Source organism: Peromyscus californicus, unplaced genomic scaffold (assembly GCF_007827085.1).
Source record: "Peromyscus californicus insignis strain IS unplaced genomic scaffold, ASM782708v3 Scaffold_8__1_contigs__length_139910024, whole genome shotgun sequence".
Lineage (NCBI taxonomy): Eukaryota > Metazoa > Chordata > Mammalia > Rodentia > Cricetidae > Peromyscus > Peromyscus californicus.
Window position 1 is genome coordinate 17,767,218 of NW_026294606.1, and position 20,081 is coordinate 17,787,298.

Sequence of the window (20,081 nt, forward strand, 5' to 3'; positions counted from 1 at the left end):
TGGGAAACAACAGGAGTTGACCTCTGGCCTTCATAGGCACCCACATCCACATAAATACCCAGCCATATGCATCCATATGATCTCCCTATATTTCTCCCTCTCTCTTTTCCCCTTCTTACCTCCCCCCTCTCTCCACCCCTCCCTCCCTCACCCCTGCACATATAAACATGGGGGTGGGTCTTGTTCTCCAATCAGACAGAGCTGATGCGTTTCACATCTTTCTGACTATATCAAAACCCTCAGAATCATACTCTCTATAAGTGTGACTATTAGGATACATGAATTGTATCTCAAGCTATTTAAAAGGCTTGACTCATGGCTGGGCATGGGAATATACACTTTAAATCCCAGTGCTTAGAGGGCAGAGACAGATGGATCTCTGTGAGTTTGGGGCCAACCTGATCTACACAGAAAGTAAGTTTCAGGGCAGCCAGGGCTACACAGTGAGATGGTGCCTTAAAACAAACAAACAAATAAACAAAAACAAGTTTGGTCATCAAAGTTTTCAAAATGTGTCTCACTGGGACCTGGCCACCTGGATCCATTCCCACCTCCACCCCCAACACAGGACTTGTACAGGTGGGAATGTCCTGGAATACACAGTCATTTTTTTCTCATCTTCAATTCATAATTAAATAGTTCTAATTAAGTAGAGTAAGAAAATAATTTAAAATATCTATACCATCTACAGTTAACCTTAGTTAGCTACTCAGCATATTGCTTCTATGTTTTAAGAAAAGCCACAGCACTGTTTTAGTAAGTGGAAGCAACTAATGTGTGGGGTTATATGTGTATGTGGTGTATGTTTGTGTGTGAATCCATGTGCACGTACGGGCATGTGTGTGTGAAGGCTCAGGGTGAATGTTGGGTGTCTTCCTCTACTGCTCTCCACCTTTATTTTTGAGACATCAGGTCTCTCACTGAACCTGGTGCTCATCTATTCATATAGGCTGGCTGGCCAATAATCTTCAGGGATTTGTCTCTTAGCATCTAACGTGCATCCCTCCCCTAGCCCAACAGGGCTAGGACGGCAAGCGTACTACGTCCAGCTTTTTAAGTGGGTGCTGGGGATCCAAACCCAGGTCTTCATGTTTGCCCGGCAGGCACTTTACTGACTGAACCCTCTCCTCAGCCTCAGATCATGTTTTCTTCTTTTATTTTAAGGCAGGATGCTTCAACGATTGAAGTTTTACAGAAATACAGACAACCTTTACCTCCCGGGCTGTCTCCCCAATCCTGCTCCCGTTTTCTGAGAGTATTGCTTTGGATCTGAGCCCAGCTGGGTGGTTTTCTTCCCTGAAGGGAACTTGCTTATTCTCGTTTGAAGAATGACTTCTTCATCCTTGGGGTGTAACAGCTTAACGGGGCCATGTTTGCATTTTGAACTTCCTATATTATATTTCCTGGGATATACTTGCCTTCTTTTGATTTTCCAGAAGTTTTCTTATAGCATGTTTCAAGTCTTCTCTTCCATTTGTGAGAGCCTGCATCTAGGGACTTTGACAGTAGACTTCAGGGGATGATACTTAAGTGTCTGTAGCTTCTGGATTATCTCCGTCTTTTATTTCCTGGTCTGGGATTTGAGTTCACTGGGATCACATGAATAGTGTTTTGTTTTTTCTCTTGACAATAGATACAACATCAACAAGTCTTACATACTTACTGATTTTTTTTTTTTTTTTTTTTTGTTGTTGTTTGTTTGTTTGGATTTTCCAGACAAGGTTTCTCCATGTAGCTCTGGCTGTCCTGGAACTCACTTTGTAGACCAGGCTGGCCTAGAACTCACATAGATCCACCTGCACCCTGTCTCCCCAGTTCTGGGATTAAATTAGGCGTGCATTACCGTGTCTGGCATTTAAAAAATTTGGTTTTAATACACAGATAATTTCTGCGCTCACTGCTTTTTCTTTCTTAATTGAACTCAACTTTGCCTTTTATTTCCTTCTCATGGTTTCATCACCTAGTTTTAAGAAGCTCTCAAAAAAATCATTTGATAGCCCTGTCAGTGTCTTAGAGTGTGTTATACTTTGATCAAGTCACCATGGGACATTTGTTTCTGTGCCCTGGTTTATTTTCTTCAAGGGCGCTGAAGTTTGGATCTGGACTGCCTCCCCTATGTGCGTGTGTGAAGGGCTGGCTCCCTAGCTTGAAGGGGTATTGTGAAAGTGGTAGGACTCAAGGGCGGTTTTCAGGTTACTGGTGTCCCTGAAGAGGACTCTGGTCCCTCAATCTCTTACAGCTCTGATTCTATCAGACACTCTGCCATCGCCAACTGTCTTGCCTTGGGACTAAAAGCAGCGGAGTCACTGACTGAGACCTCCGAAACCATAATCCAGATGAACATTTTCTCCTGTTTAACTTAATATGTTAGGTATTTCATTGCAGTAATGGGAATTAACACAAAACATGAGCCTGTGCCCTTCTGGTTCATTCTGACACGGCCTGCAGGCACCAGGCTGGCTCTTTTGATCTTGCTCATTATTTTGTGTGTACACTGATACTTAAAACTGTCTCATAAAACATGGGTGATTCCTTTAGTCTCTTGCAGCCATACTGGAGACCAGTGTGTTTTCCTTTCTAAGCAACAGTTTGAAGGCACAATATTTATGATCTACCTCTTTTTATAGGGCCTGGAATGCTATGGTTTAGAAGTAAATACCTCTCACAAGTGCGTGGGGATTAGGAAGAAAAAGTGGGTCTTTGTAGGGTGGGTCCCAAGGCTGATAGCCTGTCATATCTGGGCTTCCTCATCTGCAGAGATGTGGACAAGCAGCCGCGTACGCTTGCTGTCACAGCTGTGAGCTGCTCCTCTTTTCACAATTTCCCCACCATGGTGGGCTACATCCTCAAATGGCTGGCCAAATCAAGCCCTTCTCCCTTCAGTCCCTTCTTGTCAGACATTTGGTCACAGTCAAGAGAAAAATAATGCATGCATGATGGCAAGGAGCCATCGGAAGGAGATGCTCAGCGGAGGAAGTGTCTAGTTGTTAGAGGTTTTGGGTGCTGCTCATTCTGGGGATTTTGTCCATAACCTAGACTGAGACTCACTCCATCTACTTGGGACATATGCCATTTGGATGGAGTAGTCCCCTCAGGTTTTAGGTCATTTCTCCCGAGCAGAACCTAGACTTGGAGCTTATACGTCTACAGAGTGAAGCAGCCCACGGTTGTCTCTTCTCCTGTTTCATATTATCCTTCCCTGATTTCATTTCCTCTAAGGCAAGTCTTTACGGGATGGGAAGAGTTAGGAATCAAACCGTTCATCTGTCAGTTACTGACACTGTCCCAGATTACGGACTTTTTGGTTTAATTATTATAGAGAAGTGTTTTTATTGACAGGTTCTCATACTGCAGCAGCATGGTTTGAAACTCACTGCAGCCCAGGCTAGCCTTAAACTTGCAGCAATCCTCTCTTCCCAAGGGGTGGGATGACAGGCATGTATCTTCATGCCTGATCTTGGATTTTGTTTTTTAGAGTAATTTTGTATTCACAGTGAAATTGAATTCAGAGTAGCATTCCCATCTGCTATCCACCCCTACCCCTACATACATTTAGTCTCTCCCACTTGAGAAGTCTCTCTCATTTGCAAGATTTTTTTCCCCCATTCCTTTCGGCTTTTTGCTCATTTGTGGAGTAGAAAATACTTTGCCTGAAGGAAGCCTCCCTGAAAAGAATGATTCAGTCTTATGTAGTCTTGAGTTATACTAATGTTAATATTCTTTTTGTTTACTAATTTCTTCTCTAACCTGCTCCTGTTAGCTACCTGTCTGTTTGGGGCAGTTTCTACCTCTGCTGAATTGGATTGGACTTCCTGATATAAAAGGTAGGAATCAATTTCATACATTCTCAAAAACACATTGCTAGAATAGCAATGGGAAGATTTAGGTTAATTTCATTCCAATGTCAATATTAGGACCTTTTCTAAGCTGGAAGGGTAAATATATTAACCAAACCAGCAATGGTGAATCTCTGTTTTTCTAGCCATTATTTTGACATCTGGCAATTTTTACAAAACACTTTCAGTGTTATTACTTTACCATAATTCTCATCTAAGGATTTTCTTCCACCAAGAAAATGTTTGAATTCAAATCAAAATTGATAGGCCAGTTATTTCAAAAGTCACAAATCCACCCCATCATTAACATAACAGACCAAGTCTTGTGAATGTTTTCTATAAGTCATTTTGAAGTTCACCCCTGTCCCTTCTTTGTCTCGGTCCTCTTTCTGCTGAGGCTAAGTTGTTTAAAAATCTCATATATCAGATCTCTCTCAGCAAAGAGTAGAGTATTAAAATTTCACCAGCCTGGAAGCCATAATGACTCACGAATACGAAGCTTCGAGCTGAGATGCCTTTTCCATCAAAACACATTTTCGGTGCTTCAAAGACTCTGTTGTTGTCTAACGATCACATTGCTCAAAAGGACTACCAAACGCAACTTTCCACGGCTTGGCTATAAATAAAATACCTGCCCTTCTCTCAGCAACGGCAACGCAGAGGTACCATCCCCATCTATGACAAGCAGTAGACTGACTTCCAGTTGCCATGGTAACGGTGATTCAGGATGGCCCAACTTCGACAGTTGAAATGGCAGCTCAGAGGCAGCATTAGCAATATTTTTTTGTAGTCATCCCACAATGAACACTGCCATTAGCTTTTTCTACTTTCCCTAGTAACAATGTGGAGCCTGCTGCTAATGAAGTACTTTGCAGGGAGGTCTGACTAAGGAAGATGGGCAATTTCATTAATTAGCCCCTTCCTGAAAATGGCCTTTTGCTCCACAATAGGGGCTGGGGTCGGGGTGGTGATCCATTTCAGATCTTTCTTTTGACTTATGTAGAAAATACCTTCCTGGGGGCTTCAGGTCCTTCTCTCAGTTCCCTGGAACTCTGGGCATAGTCGGCAAATTCAAATGCACATTCATTTGGAATTCCATCAGTTTTACAAGTATTTACAAATTTGAGATGTTCTGATCCATTTGCTTCTTCCTTCTGGAAAGTTCTGTTAGTTCCCTTCACCAGATAGCAATCGATTTAGGGGTAATTTTTCTGAGCCTGCTGAGTCTGGTGACTGGAAAGGGGAATGTTTGGCTCACACAGGCTGTTGGACACACTGTGAAAGAAAAAGTCAAACGTAGGGACTTTGGGGATGGACAAACGACCAAGGGTTTAAGGGATTTTGCTGACTTTGCTTATTATGTTTGTGTGAGGCACTGGGAGCCCTTGAGGGGCCTTAGAAGGAGACAGGCTCTGTGATCTCCGGGCAGGGAAACGTGTATCTAACTGTGAGTATGTGTGTGCAGAGAACATACGGGCCATTCTGCTAAAGTCAAGGTATGATACCTTATTCGAAGTCCATCATTGTTAGCACTTTGGCAGCTGGGGCTCTCAAAACAGCTAGAGTACCCTGTTCCGTGGCTGTGGGAGAAGTACTGGACAACGAGTCCCTGTGATCACTTGAAAGCAAGTTTGGGGGCAGGCAAGCAGACAGCAGCTAAACATGACTTATTTTCATCTAATCCTCTTGGGAGAGAGCTGGCGCCCTGGGGAAGCCCAGCTGATCTCTGAGTACTCATCAGGGCTTTGTAGAGTTTCTCTGGAAAAGCCCCAGACTGCAGAGTCCCATGCTCATAGCCAAATACACAGGCACAACTCAGGGAAAGGGCAGGGGCAAGACTTGGAAGATGGAAAAGCATCATCCTCCAGCCAGGATGCTGTGCTGAAGCCATGTCTAGAACCTTCTTCCCCGGGACCAGAAGAGAAAGGGAAAGGACCCTCTGACTTCCCTGATCAAGGACAGATCCAGGGTATCTGTTTCCCCAGGGTTGTGACCAGGACCTGGGCAGGCCGTTGATAGTACAATCCCCGCTGGCCTCCCTAAATCATCCACCAATGTTTTACATGCATAATCAGAAATAGTGCATTCCAGGGCTGTTTCTGCTTCAGTCTCCTATACCCTACCCTGAGGAAATCCCTTGAGTTTTAGCTAGTGAAGAGGTAAAGAGGGAGCTGACGGATGGATGAGAGGCAAGGACAGCTTTCACCTGTTTTAGGATTTGTTTGAAGCAAATTTTGCAGTCATGAACATGAACTCCAGCTCACAAAAAACTCCATGACAGAAGACACCTGGGTTGACATGTTACCAACCTTAGGAGAGGCTTAAGCCAGTGCTTCTGTGTCTCCAGTGAGCACAGGAGTCAGTCAGGAGGTTGGTTAATCTTGAATTCCTGAATCAAATCTGCAAATGGTCCCAAGCACCACACTCTTTGAGTCAGGGTACCACACAGGAAAACCACTGGATCAAATGGTATCTAAAATCCTTTTTTTCTTGTACATCTATTTCATTTTCATCAGTAGCTGAGTTGGTGAAATAACTCAGAGGGCATCCACTTAGGAACCATGTACTCATCCATCCAAGGGGGGTCATGTCACTCAACCCTTGAAGAAGGATAAAGGTGTTTGCCCCAAATCAATGGACAATAAGTAACAAGTTGGGACACAAATCCCTTTATCCATCCCTTCCTTCTTTTTCAAAAACAGGGTGTCACTATGTAGCCCTGGATGGCCTGGAACTCACTATGTAGACCAGGCTGGCCTTAAATTCACAGAGATCTGCCTGACTCTGCCTTCTGAATACTAGGATTAAAGGTGTATATTACCACACCTAGCTAAGAATTTTCTTTTTTAAATGTTTTTATTTGTGTGTTTGTATATGAGTAGGTGTGTGTGTGTGTGTGCACATATGTGCATGATATGGTGTATATGTTGTGTGTACATGTTTACAAATCACATGAGTGTGGACACTGTGTATGTGTGCACGTATGTGCATGGTATGGTGTATATGTTGTGTGTACACGTGTAATAAATCACATGAGTGTGTGGACACTGTGTGTGTGTGTGTGTGTGTGTGTGTGTGTGTGTGTGTGTGTGTGTGTACACATCCAGGAGGTGGAGAAAAACTCAGGTGTTGTCCTTTCTCTATCTTTTTCCCACTCACTTGGGAGAGGGTCTCTCACTAAACCTAAAATTCATTTTTTCTTCAGGCTTGCTTGCCGGCAAGCTTCTGGAATGTGTTCATCTTTGTTGATGCAGAGGCGAGAGACAAACACAGCCATGCCTGGCTTTTTACATGGGTCTTGTAGATTCAAACACAGGTCCTCAGGATTGCATGGCAAACACTCTTACCCACGGAACCATCTCCCCAGCTCTGGTGTAAGAATTTCTAATTTCTGATCCCTTCTTAGTTCCCAAGGGAGGGGCCTGAAGTACAGAAAACGGGCAAGTTTGGCAAACATGAACGGAATAAATACAGGTCCTAGGGGCTGGATATAATTGTATCAGGCCAACAAAGGTTCTAAAAATTACCAGCAAGGCTGATTTCAGGTTTTCCAAAACTTCTGTAATGAAGGAGGACACTTGGACATAAGCTAAGCTGGTTTTGGGAAGTCTCACTGCTCAGAAGTATTTGTAAGAGCTCTGTATGAGTAATTTGCCTCTGTGCGGAGTGCAAGACAGCCTCATAATGGAAGAGCACAACAGACTAGTGAAAGGAAAGACAAGAGCCTTGGGGGGAAATGTGCTAACAGTGCTTGGGAACCTAAGTCAAGGGCCAAGGAGGGAACTGCATGCTCTGTACACACCATGCTCTCCTCACACACAGAGCATCCTCACACCGAGTCTCTCATAATCACACCAAAGGCTCTTGTTTCTTGCAAAGGGTTTGGATAGAGCCCAGAATGCTGTCTGGCCTCCAGAGTCCTGCACAGCTGCACCGTCATCAACTCTAGGACCATGACTTCTGGTCAAATATTCTTTGTCCCAGTCAGGGCAGTCTCCCGAGAGTCCAAGGATCTTTTTTAAAGGAGTTTGGGACAAGAAACATACTCATACACTCTAAAGCCTGTCATTCATAACCTTTTCATCTCTTTGAGAAAGAAACCAAGACCCAGGGAAGCTAATGAAGCTCCTAACGTGGTCAGCAAGCATCAGATCTGAGTCTATAGACATGGCTACTGTCCTTTTTTTAGACAGGTACTAGTTTTTGCTGTAATGTTGTGTAGACATGTCTTCACTGCTTCCTCAATGACAGAAGTCCCCAAAGAGTCAAGAATTATTTTTTTTTGTCTTTTTCAGTGAGCCACATGGACTCGCATACAGCAGATGACTCACAGTCATTTCCTGCTTGATAAGAACTCCACTTACTGTGTTTTATATTAGTTCTTAGGAAATTAAGTCTGGAAGCCATCTTCATGGTGAAGGATCAAAGAACAATAGATAGAGATGATGCCCATCCTCAAAATCAGGGCAGAAATGGACTCCCCACTTGTCTTCAGCTCCCAGATAACATTGACAATATCAGTAGGTTGAGAAGTACTTCCTATCTACCCTTGAATAGAGGCATTCTTCAAGATGCTCGAAGTGCTTCACACCCTACATGGTGTTGTCTTGGCTGCTTCTCTCAACCTTACAAGTGTCTCCCCAGAGTCCCACTCTCTTTGGATCTCCAACCCTACTCTATTTACCACCAGACACATGACAGTTGCTTAAGAACTGGTGGGCAGATGGACACAGGAACGGGTTGGCATGGGTAGGATGTGAATTGAGGGTAAATTATTAATTGTTCAGCCAATGGTGATGATTTGTAAGAAGTTGGTAGAAAAATAACAGGCCTTTCTATCCTTCCAACTACCATGATTGACAGTTTACATATCTACCTTCTCCTACTACTTTATTTGAGGGTGGGAGCAGGGTCTCTTGTAGCCCAGGATGGCCTCAAACTCCTCATCAGAGGATGGCCCTGAACATCTGAGCTTCCAGTTTCCACTTTCTAATCACACTGGGGATTCAACCCGGGGGCCACATGCACGTTATGTCAGAATCTACCAGCTTGAGCCACATTTCCCTCTACTTTTTAGAAACGAGACAAAGTTTATTCAATTTCTGTTTTCAGACAACACTATGGAATATCCATCCTGGCTTCGTCTTTTTGGCAACAGAACATCTCCTGGCGATATGTGGGGGGCACAGTGAGCAAGGTGGGGAATGTGATGAACATGGCACTGCAGTTATCTGGGGGAAAAAGAAGGCGTGCCTGTGATGTGGGCGGCTCATTCAGCCACCATGATAAACACGGTTTTTACTGGCGTTGTTAAAAATAGCCAAGCTCTCTAGTGATGTGTTTATCTTCACGGCATAAGGTTTTGATTCTGTCTGCTTATTGTAGTCATGCTTATCTGGGGATGGTTGGAGGTGCTTACAAGGAATGGGAGGAGGCTAAGGCAACACCCCAAATGACCCCTCTACAGTGTCATAGCAAAAAATAAACTTAGAAGTACAGAACGTTTCTTCGTTGTGACTTTTGGTTCTCATGGACTTTTGCACTATAAGTCATCTCTCTTGTCCCACTGCCAGTAGGAAAGGGCACAGAGAAGCCAGAATCACCTTCCACAAAGGGACTTACATGTATGCTGTTGCTGAAAGTTGTGCTCAGAAGCTAAGACACCAGACTGGTTGTAGATGGCTGGAACTGCCCTAGTGAAAGAGTGTGCCTGGCCCAATCACTTCCACCAGCATCTTTACACAACCAAGGCCCGGGATGCCTGGGATGCCTGGGATGCCTGGGCCCTCCAGTGCTTGGAACGTGGTCACTTGTTCCTACATGGTCAGCAAAGATGACAGTGTGGTTCTATCTTTGAAAAATGATTGATTTGTTTTGTTTTTAATTTTGTGTGTATATGTGTTGTCTGTGTGGGGATATGTGTGCACGAGTGCAGGTGCCTGTGGAGGGTGGAAGAAGGCATGGGCTCTCCTGCAGTTCAAGTTACAGGCATCGCGATCCTCCTGACATGGGTGCAGGGAACCAAGGTCAGATCCTTGCAAGAGCAATAGTGGCTCCTAATTCCTGATTTATATCTCCAGCCCTGTGTGATTCTATCTTAGAAGAAAACAGGATTATGCAATGAATGTTTTGTTTGCTTGGTTTTGAGAGAAGGGCTCACCATGCAATCCTGGCTGGACTAGGCCTTATTATGTAGACCAGGCTGGCTTCAAACTTACAGAAATGTGCCCCCAGATGTTTGGATTAAAAGCGTGCCCAACACCGGGCAGCTATGGCGCTCGACTTTAATCCCAGCACTCGGGAGGCAGAGCCAGGCAGATCTCTGAGTTCGAGGTCAGCCTGGGCTACAGAGAGAGACCTAGGACAGGCACCAAAATTGCACAGAGAAACTGTGTCTCAAAAAAACAAAAAACAATAAAAAAGCATGCACCATTATGCCCAGAATAACGAATAGCTTTTAAGATTTTGAGAGCCTGGCGGTGGTGCATGCCTTTAATCCCAGCACTTGGGAGGCAGAGGCAGGTGGATCTCTGTGAGTTCGAGGCCAGCCTGGGCTACACAGTGAATTTCAGGACAGGTTCCAAAGCTACACAGAGAAACCCTGTCTCGAAAAAACAAAACAAAACAAAACAAAAAAAGATTTTGAGAAACATCCTTATGAATAATACCAACTACCCATGATACTCACGCAAGCTATCTTTAGGTACTGTGATTATATATCAGTGGTTTCTTCTCTTCCTGTATCAGTTGTCATGTTTTCCCATATTAGAGTGTTTAAAAAGTTATTAGGAAAAGATACAATTGAGTAAAATAAAGACTTATTATTTATTCTCATAATAAAAATGTTTTTTTGAGGTCAAGTGTGGTGGCATATACCTTTGATCTCAGCACTTGGGAGGCAGACACAGGAGGAACTCTGTGAGATTTAGGCCAGCTTGGTCTACAATAGTGAGTTCCAAGGCAGTCAGGACTACATAGAGAGACCCTGTCTCAAAAAAACAAAACAAAACAAAAGAAAACAAACAAAAAACCAAAAAAACCCAAAAAACAAAAATGAAACAAAAGTTCTTTGAGGGGCTGGAAAGATGACTCATCAGTTAAGAGCACTGGCTGTTCTTTCAGAGGACCAGGGTTCAATTCCCAGCACCCACATGATGGCTCACAACTGTCTGTTATTCCCTGTTAGTTGCAGGGAATCTTATGCCCTCTTCTGGCCTCTGTGGGCACTATATGCATGTGGTACACATGCAGGAAAAGCACACATACATATCAAATATATATATATTTCTTTGAGCACCTGCTGTGTACCTAGCAACCAAGTCAGGTATAAATCAGGAGAGACTGAAGAACCAGCCTGCCTCCATCTTAGGCTTAAAAGCCATCTTATAGTAAAGACAAACTAGGATCATTCTTGTTTATGATTAAACCTGTTTCTCAAGGATTGGGCTATGCTCCATCTGTAATCTTAGCTACAAATGGTTCTATACTGCCTCTTCCAGGAATGACATTTGTTTTAAAAAGTTAATAACCATCTTGCAACCCTACCTTTGTTTCAAATGGTTGTTATGGCTACCAGTTGCTACAATCACCTTGCAATCATGTCTTTGTTTCAGGAGGTCATTATGACTAACTTGTTATGCTTATGTTCTGGTCCTATAACTCTCTTTTGCCTGCCAAATCCCCCATATGGAAAGCCCCTACCCTTGAGCTATAAAACCCTTGTTTTCCTCATATCCAATGCTGACCTCTCAAACACACCCTTAGGGGAAGGCAGCTCATGTACACAAATAAAAAAAGCTTCCTTTAATTGATTGCTTTCTTTAATTAACTTGACCATGATGATTTGGATTGATGGCCTTTCTCCTCCCATCTTTGGGATCAACAAAACAAGATGTGAAGGCAGAGAAAAATTCACACATATGAGTAATAAGCAATAAAGTGTTTGCTGTAAACACATAACAAACATCCAGACTGGACAGGAAAGGGCTGTTGGTATAATCAAAGATGGGTGAATGAAAGGCAAGCTCTTCCATTTGGTCAGTTTGGCAAAGCTCAAGGCAAGAATGGAAAAGAAAATGCATTTGTGATACTTCATCTTCACTGTAACCTGACTAGATTTGGAATCACCTACGAGACACACTGATTATGCCTGCAAAGGTGCCTCCAGAGAGTTCTAACTGAGGAGGAAAGGCCCACCGACAATATGGGTGGCACCATTCCCTAGGCTAGGGTCCTCGGCTGTGTAGAAAGGAGAAAGCATGGAGATGTAGCACAGTGGTAGAACACTGGTCCTGCATGTACAAGACTCTGGGTTCAATCCCTAACATCACAAAAAGAATACAAAAACATCAAACAAACAAACAAAACAACTGAGAGAAAACAAACCCAGCACTGGCATTCAGCCTCTTTGCTTTCAGACTGGGAATACAAACTGACCGCCGTGATGGACTGTATCCTCTCAAACTGTGAGTCAAAATAAACCCTCCCTTCCCTAAGCGGTTTTTTTTGTCAGGTTTTGTCATAGCAGTGAATCAGTAACTAACACAATGTTCTTTCTGGGTAAAAGATTTCCTTCTTCCCACACCCCACCACGGCAGGGAAGCACTGTGTGTGGTACTCAGTCACTCCCATCATCTCTCTAAATCATTCTCTAACTCTTGGGAACAACGGAGGTTCTGCCTTTCTGAAACATCCTGTGTGTGTATGATAAAACGGAGCTGAAATTTACAGCCTGACTGGGGTGGGGGTTAGGGGTTGAAGCGCTAATGTCACACTCCACTTACTTAAAAAAAATATGTTGGCTATGAGCCATTAAATCATAAAGATGAGTTAATTTAAAGACCCAGCCTGCTCAAATACAATTGAGTCATGGTCATTTGCAGGCTTTGCCTATGCCAAAGCATATATCAAAAAGGCAATTACTTTCTATTAGGTAATTGTTATAAATTAATATTTTTACTGCCTTTACAGTTTCCTGAGTTTCTTTCCCTCCAGTTCTGTTCCCAGTGGCAGAGGAAGGAGGCGTACCCACTGAGCAGGGCTGAATAGAGTTGTCCTGTCTAGAAAGGAAAGTCGAGTAGGTAGACCAAGTAAATCAGTGTTAGCCTACTAGGGACACATTATTGAGAAAAAAAAAAATCATTCAGGCACTGATAATAAATGAGGGTTATTCTTCATTAATGGGACTGTTGCCTTGGCAACTTCCAGCTCACAGAAGTATTTATACCAGCCCAGTGAACAGTTTTGACACTAAGGAACAGCTCTCATGTGTCTTTGTCTGTATGTATGCCTGGAATCTTCTCTGACCAATCTCAGCTGCATTTCTCATCTCAGCTAGGGTGACCTCAACATCCTGCCAACCCCACCTCAAACACATCGTATCCAACCCCCAAAGGGCAGTTTAAACACATTTCTTGATACATGGAACAGATCAAAGAAAGGTAACACGATAAGTGACTTCTTTGCAAAGAAGCATGATTTATACGAGTTGTTTTGCATTTTCCTGAGTATCTAGCAGAATTTGCAACATATTTTAAACATCCAACATCATGAATATTAATGTGCATTCAAATCATGCATTGTTTTCCTAGAACTTTTATTTTCCTAACGCCTAATTATCACCAAACAGCCTAGTGCACTTTGAGTCATGTGAGAGCGTGGGTCAGTACAACAATGTGTGGGAGGCAGGGAGAATGAGGCAAGTGAAGTAGGGAGTGCCTGACATTGGCTTATCATTCCCAATGACAGGAATCGTCTTTAAGAGAACAAGTGCACAATTACAAATAATGTTTTTGAAAGGATACCCACTGCGATTTGGTCAAATGTCACGAAAGCCCAGGGACACAGTGAGGCTGGCAAGGAGCTAAGGTATGTAGTTTAAGAGGGTCCCTGTCCCTTAGGTCATCTTAGGCTTGGTTCAACCTAGTTGGGACCTTGCATTCTTATATACACATTAATGAGGCTATACACAATTGTGACTGTTCAAATCAACTGAGCATAACTATAATATTATGCAGTCAACAAGTGATAATATAGACAGAACTCGATGTACTGACATGGAAAGAGGTTTTGAACATATGGCCTACGTTAAATAAGTAGATTATGAAAATATATACAGAGAAGTCTGAAATTGCAGTAGAAACCAGTAAAGAAAGAGTTAAAATAGCAAAAGAAAGGAACACCATTGTGTGTTTCAACCCATTTGCTCTTCTGACAGGCAGGAATATTGTTACCAGTTTGTGTTCTAAATAGAACCACGCTTCCAAATTGACTTCATTTTCAAACTCAATCGTTGTGTAGTTTGGCCCCTCTACAAATTCTCTCACTTGTTTTCCTAACACTTAAAGAATTAAAATACTTTATCAACATGTTTAAACCAATTCTTTTGACTTAGGGAACTAGCAATGGTTTCATGGTTGATGGCTCTTGGGTCCATAAAGGTCCATAAAGGATGCTTGCTTGACTGCTTTAGGGCCACAAAGGAAAGTCAGGGACAACAGATCACTCATTCTAGAATGCACTATGGCTCTAAGCATTATCCTTTGTATTATTTAAACCACATTCTCTCTCTCTCCTCTCTCTCTCTCTCTCTCTCTCTCTCTCTCTCTCTCTCTCTCTCTCTCTCTGCGTGCATGTCCATATGTCTGTGCAGGTGCTCATGCATGTGACATGTGTGTCCTCGGGTGTCATTTCTCAGGTTCTGTCCAGTTTGCATTTTGAGACAAGGTCTCTCCCTGTGACCCAGCACTCTGATTAGGCTAGGCTGGCTGGCCAGCAAGCCCCAGGGATCTGCCTGTCTCTACTTCCCCTAGGATTACTATTATTATATTTGGCTTTTTTTATGTGTGGTGGGGATCGATCTCATACTTGCAAAGTGAGCATTTTAACAACTGAGCCATCCCCCTAGAACTCCTTAGACCATATTCTCACCCAACATTTCATTTATGTCCCTAAATAGAAAACAATTTGTGAAGGGTTAAGCCTGTGATTGCTTATAGAGAAGGGAAGGGCCTTGGTTAGGACAGAATTACTTAGGAGAGAGCAGAGTGATGTAGATGAGAAACCATGAACTTCAACTTCACACAGGCCTAGGCTACATGCTTGTTAGGGTTTTGCAGCAGACGAATACCTTGGCAGATCAAGCTGAAGGAATGCCACAAAGATCACAGCACACAACAGACTTCATGTAAGAGATTTATGGTGGGGAGCGAGAAAGGCCACCTCTGAGCGGGGACAAGGGGGTGCAGGTGGTGGTGGTGACCTTATAAAGGGCATGCGACTCGTGGTGACAGTGGAAATGTGTTGCATTTGGTGGCTGGTGACGATGCGGCTGCTGGCACTGAGTGGCTGAAGGTGGGCTGGGGGAGCACCTGGTTCCTAACAATGGTCAGTGCAGGTTACCCAACCTCCTCAGCCTCCTGGCTTCATCTCAACAGCCACCTACCTTAGGAGATCCTTCCTTCCAAGGATCAAGTTAAATAACGTGTGTTAATAGCAATGCAGTGTCCAGCAGGCCTCAACAAGGTCTAGATTCCTTGGCAATCAACTGTCCTACTAACCCAGTAAAGCAAATGTGAGATCGGGAGATAAAGTTGATGCATGGTGATGAAGTTGATCTCTAGTGGCTAGAAAATTTAGCTAGGCACCCAATATTGTTCATCACCAACCAGGTCCACCTAGCATCAACCCTCAGATCTTCCCATAAACACTTGACTGAAAAAGTCCCTGTGGGGCTAGAGCGATGGCTGCACTCACATGGCAGATCACAGCTGTCTGTAACTTCAGTTCTAGGGGATCTGACACCCTCACACAGACATACATGCAGGCAAAACACCAATGCATGTGAAATAAAAACAAATGTTTAAAAAGTTGAATAAGAGAAAAAAAAGACTGATATTTTCAAAAAAATAAGATAAGAAGAAAAAAGAAAAAGGAAGGAAGGAAGGAAGGAAGGAAGAAAGAAAGAAAGAAAGAAAGAAAGAAAGAAAGAAAGAAAGAAAAGAAAGAAAGGAAGAGTGTCTTGCCATAAAGACGGGCTGCCCAGTTGCACAGACACCCAGGCACAGGCAGTCGCATGTGCTGGGTGAGGGATGCTTTCTGGTGCTCCTTACTTTGGATTGCTGTTGGCGTTCTTAGTAAATTCCCTTTCAAGTGATACACTGCTCCCCAAAATCTATCTTTAGAACTCACTAGTCTTTCTTCCTCTTCCAATAGTAGTCCCGAATGCTTGCTATAAAATGTACAAAGACATGGACTTTTAGAAAGCAAAAGATTTTGGTAATCCTACCTCCAAAAGATGGCCACTGTCAGCAGTCCAGGGACTATCCTTCTAGACTTCCTTTTTAATGAGGGAAATCTTTCTTCCTGCATGGACCTTCTCCTATCCACACTGCTTTAAATCCCATTCTGTTATCTGCAGGAAATCTCTTTCCATGTCCTTTTTGTCCCACATGTGAGTTCCAAGATTAGCCTCACAATGGTTGGCAGGCATCAAAGGCAGTAAGGCTGCACTCACACAGGGAAGGGAGAGGCGAGCTTGGTAGTGAACTGCCGCAAAGTGCCCAGGCTCCCATTCAGCTGAAAGCATGCCTCCTCTCCACAGAAACCCCCCTCTCGTCTCCTTTCTCTAATTAAATGCACAATCCCCTGGGTATCAGCATTCATAATAAATGACCGTTTTTCATTCAATGTTATTGTCATTTAACCAAAAGCATGGTGGGAAGGATTCTTTCCTAGCGTTTTTGTCAAACACGAGCACTGTCTGGAAAATTATGTTCTTCCTTTTAATTGCTGGTCACAGATAGGTTTGTAAAAATTAAAATATCGGAAAAAATACAATTTAAGTAAACCAGACAAAGTCTCAGCTTTTTTTTTTCTTTCAAATTACTAAATTTAGGACGCTTCAAACCACCTAGTGGGATGCTGTAAAGGTCTTCAGCATCTTCTGGGTTCTTAGCAATCAGGCTTGGGGCAGCATCCTCTGCACAGTGCATACAGGGTAGCCCTGGGTACAGGGTAGCCCTGCCCATGGCCTGGCACACCGTCTGTGGCTTCCATTAGGGCTTGGGGCAAAAGACTCCCAAGTTGAATTTGGGCAGGAGGGAAGCATCTGGCTGAAAAGCACAGGATATCTGTGTTTGGATGTGTTGAGACAATCTACTGGGTTTTTCACTCCTCCCAGATGTTTACCATTATAGAAACACATGCAGCTATGTTCTCATGGAAACCAGGGAGATTTGATTATTGGAAAAACACAGGGAAATCCAAGCTCAAAGTTTAATTTCTTAACCTACGCTTCCAGACTCTAGAGTTCCCTCTTGCCTGATAGCTATCCTTTTGAACACTGATGGTGTGTGTGTGTGTGTGTGTGTGTGTGTGTGTGTGTGTGTGTGTGTGTGTGTGTGTGTGAGAGAGAGAGAGAGAGAGAGAGAGAGAGAGAGAGAGAGAGAGAGAGAGAGAGAGATCATCATGGCAAATCCAAGACCAAAGAAAGAAACCAAACAAAAATTGATTTTTTTTTTTTTTTGGTTTTTCAAGACAGGGCTTCTCTGTGTAGCCCTGGATGTCCTGGAACTCTCTCTGTGGACCAGTCTGGCCTCAAACTCAGAGATCTGCTTGTCTCTGCCTCCTGAGTGCTGGGATAAAGGCGTGACACCACTGTCTAGCAGTTGATTTCTTTTTTAACTCTGACCTTCAGTTGGAAATATCACAGAAATAACTTGTCTCCATTTGAGCTCAGACGGCTTTATTGGCAGTGATTACCATTCCCTGTATTGGTGAGTTTACTCCTTACTTAAGAATTCTAGCCTTGCTTTCTTAAGCTGCCTGAGAGCCAGGTTTTCAACTGCTCCCTCTCTGCAGCTACAAAACACAGATAAGAGTGAAAAGATCGGGGGAGCTAGTAGGTTATCAAAGCATGGATAAATTCAGTGTGCGTGTGTGTGTGTGTGTGTGTGTGTGTGTGTGTGTGTGTGTGTGTATGTTAAACCTCCGCAGAGATACAAAAATCCAACTCTCTCTTTTTTTAAATACTTCATTGCTAATTTATGGGCTTAAACATCTGGCCTTGGTCATTTTTTTTTTTTTTGGACTATTAGTCTAGATTTGGCTTAATTCAAATCATCAGCTACAGCAAATCAACCCATCTGCTGATTCAATTACATATCAATAATTTGATTCATTCACTAGTCTTACTTTTCTGTTTAGCAATCTCTTATTAATCATTTATTGTGGTCCCTGTGCTAGCTCCTGAGAGGTCTGCAGGAAAAGTGCTTGCTTCTCGAATCTTGCAATAGCCCCCAGCATTCAGCAAGTGGATCTGAAAAATCGCATCTAAACTAAAGCAGCTAAGAGTCAAGTATTAGCCAAGAGGCGTGGCTCAAGCCTGTACGGCCGGCACTTGGGAGGCGGAGGCAGGAGATCTGTCATGAGTTTGAGGCCAGCAAGTGTTACAGAGTAAAGCCCTTCTTCAAAGAGTTTTATGAAAGGTCAGCACATTTATACATCAAACACACATGAGCAAGAAATTATTAGTTCATTGAATATCCTGTTCAATCACTAAGGTATTTATTTGATGTTTTAAAAAGACTCAACTTATAATATATTAAAAACATTTATACATAAATATATATTTATGAATATGCATGTGAACTGTCATGCTTTAAAATGATCCAATCATTGTTAACCTACTATCTAAGTACAACTAGAAAGAGAAAACTATGGTCATGATCGGTGAGCAAAGTTTGCTGTTGCTGTGTGCACAGTAACAAATCTACAGACACGCTCTCTTAGAAGCAAAACAAAACAAAACAGGTCAAGGCAATCCTCAGCTATTAGCTGAGTGTGAGGCCAACCTAAGACACACGAGACCCGGTTTCAAAAACAGATAAACAACAACAACAACAAAAACCAGAAAACAAAATTAACAAAGAAGGCAAATGTTCCAATCACTGGCTTCGATGTAGGAAGACAGAAAGAGAGAGGAGAGGGACACCCGGGGTGGGGGGAAGCAATGGAAGGGACACTTCCTGTGTGTCCCTGGTAGTGTGACTTCACTTCAGGTAGAAAGTAACTCAATGAGGGGGTAATTTTCAGGAGAAAATTCTAGGGAAAAATTTGCTAGTTATCTACAAGACTTTCTTTTTATGTTAAAAATTCACTGTACACATAAGGACATTTTCATGTACTATGTATCATATGTTGAGCATACTCTCCCCATGCCTCCTTTCCTCCCCCACCCCGTAGCCCCCCCATCAGTTCCCTTTGTTTCCCTAGACAGTTCTGCTTCTGCACACATGCACACATGGTTTTATGTATCTCTATAAAATTAGGAACCTCAAATAAGAGAAAACATACATTCATTTTTTGAAACTGCCTTCCTTTATCTAATGTGACTATTTACAGTTGCCTTCATTCTCTTTGGAATAACTTTCATCTTCTTCCCGGCTGCAATCAACCCCCATTTACATCTCCTGCACTTTCTTGTCTCTTCCATGCTGGTGGAGACCTAGGCTGCTTCCCTGACTCAGCCACTGCAAACAGTGTTGCAATAAACTTCTGAACTGTCCACACACGCTGTTCTTTTACAGAGTGATGCCGTTTATCCGAGATTCATTAGTCTGCTTTCTTTCTAGGTTCAGCTGAAGAGGTATCATGTGACACACACACGAAACGCCTGGGCGTGCTCTGAATTTGTCCCTGTATATATGTTGGCTGCTTATTTTGCTTAAGCCAGTGAAGCCAAAGAGGAATGGGAGAGCCAGTACCGTAGTTCCCCGATAGCATTCCTGATGGCATCCATCATTATATGAGGATTCAAAGCTGCAGAGGCTTCAGAATCTGATCTGCACCCCTCACCCCGACCCCTGCCCCGCTGTGAAACAAGCCTGTGGCCGGTTTGGAAGTGCGACCTGAATTTCCTCCACTAGTGTGACATTCCACTCACAGGATCTCCAGCTCTGTAGAGGACAGGACTCTTCCCTCAGATTCAGCAGATGTGGTGAGGATTCAGCTTTGTCTGGCTTACTCAACCAAAGAATTCAATTGCCCCGAAACAATTCATCACTAAAAGAAGTCCTGCCTGCGGGGACTAATTTCATTGTGGAGGCTCTTCCTTTCCCAAATAACTCATTCGTACAGGCCAAAAGGGTTATGAATGGAGTGAAAGAAACAGGGATCACTACAGTCCCTGTGCATTATTATGTGATTTTTAAATTTGAAAATCTGAAAACTTAGCTAACATGTATA

At 43.1% G+C, this 20,081-nt stretch overlaps 1 protein-coding gene across 2 annotated transcripts in view; it reads right to left on the reverse strand.

The window, feature by feature from the left end:
• Cap2 (cyclase associated actin cytoskeleton regulatory protein 2) overlaps positions 1–20,081 on the reverse strand; it is a 145,917-nt gene that overhangs the window by 89,893 nt on the left and 35,943 nt on the right. The gene's annotated exons all lie outside the window — the stretch shown is intronic.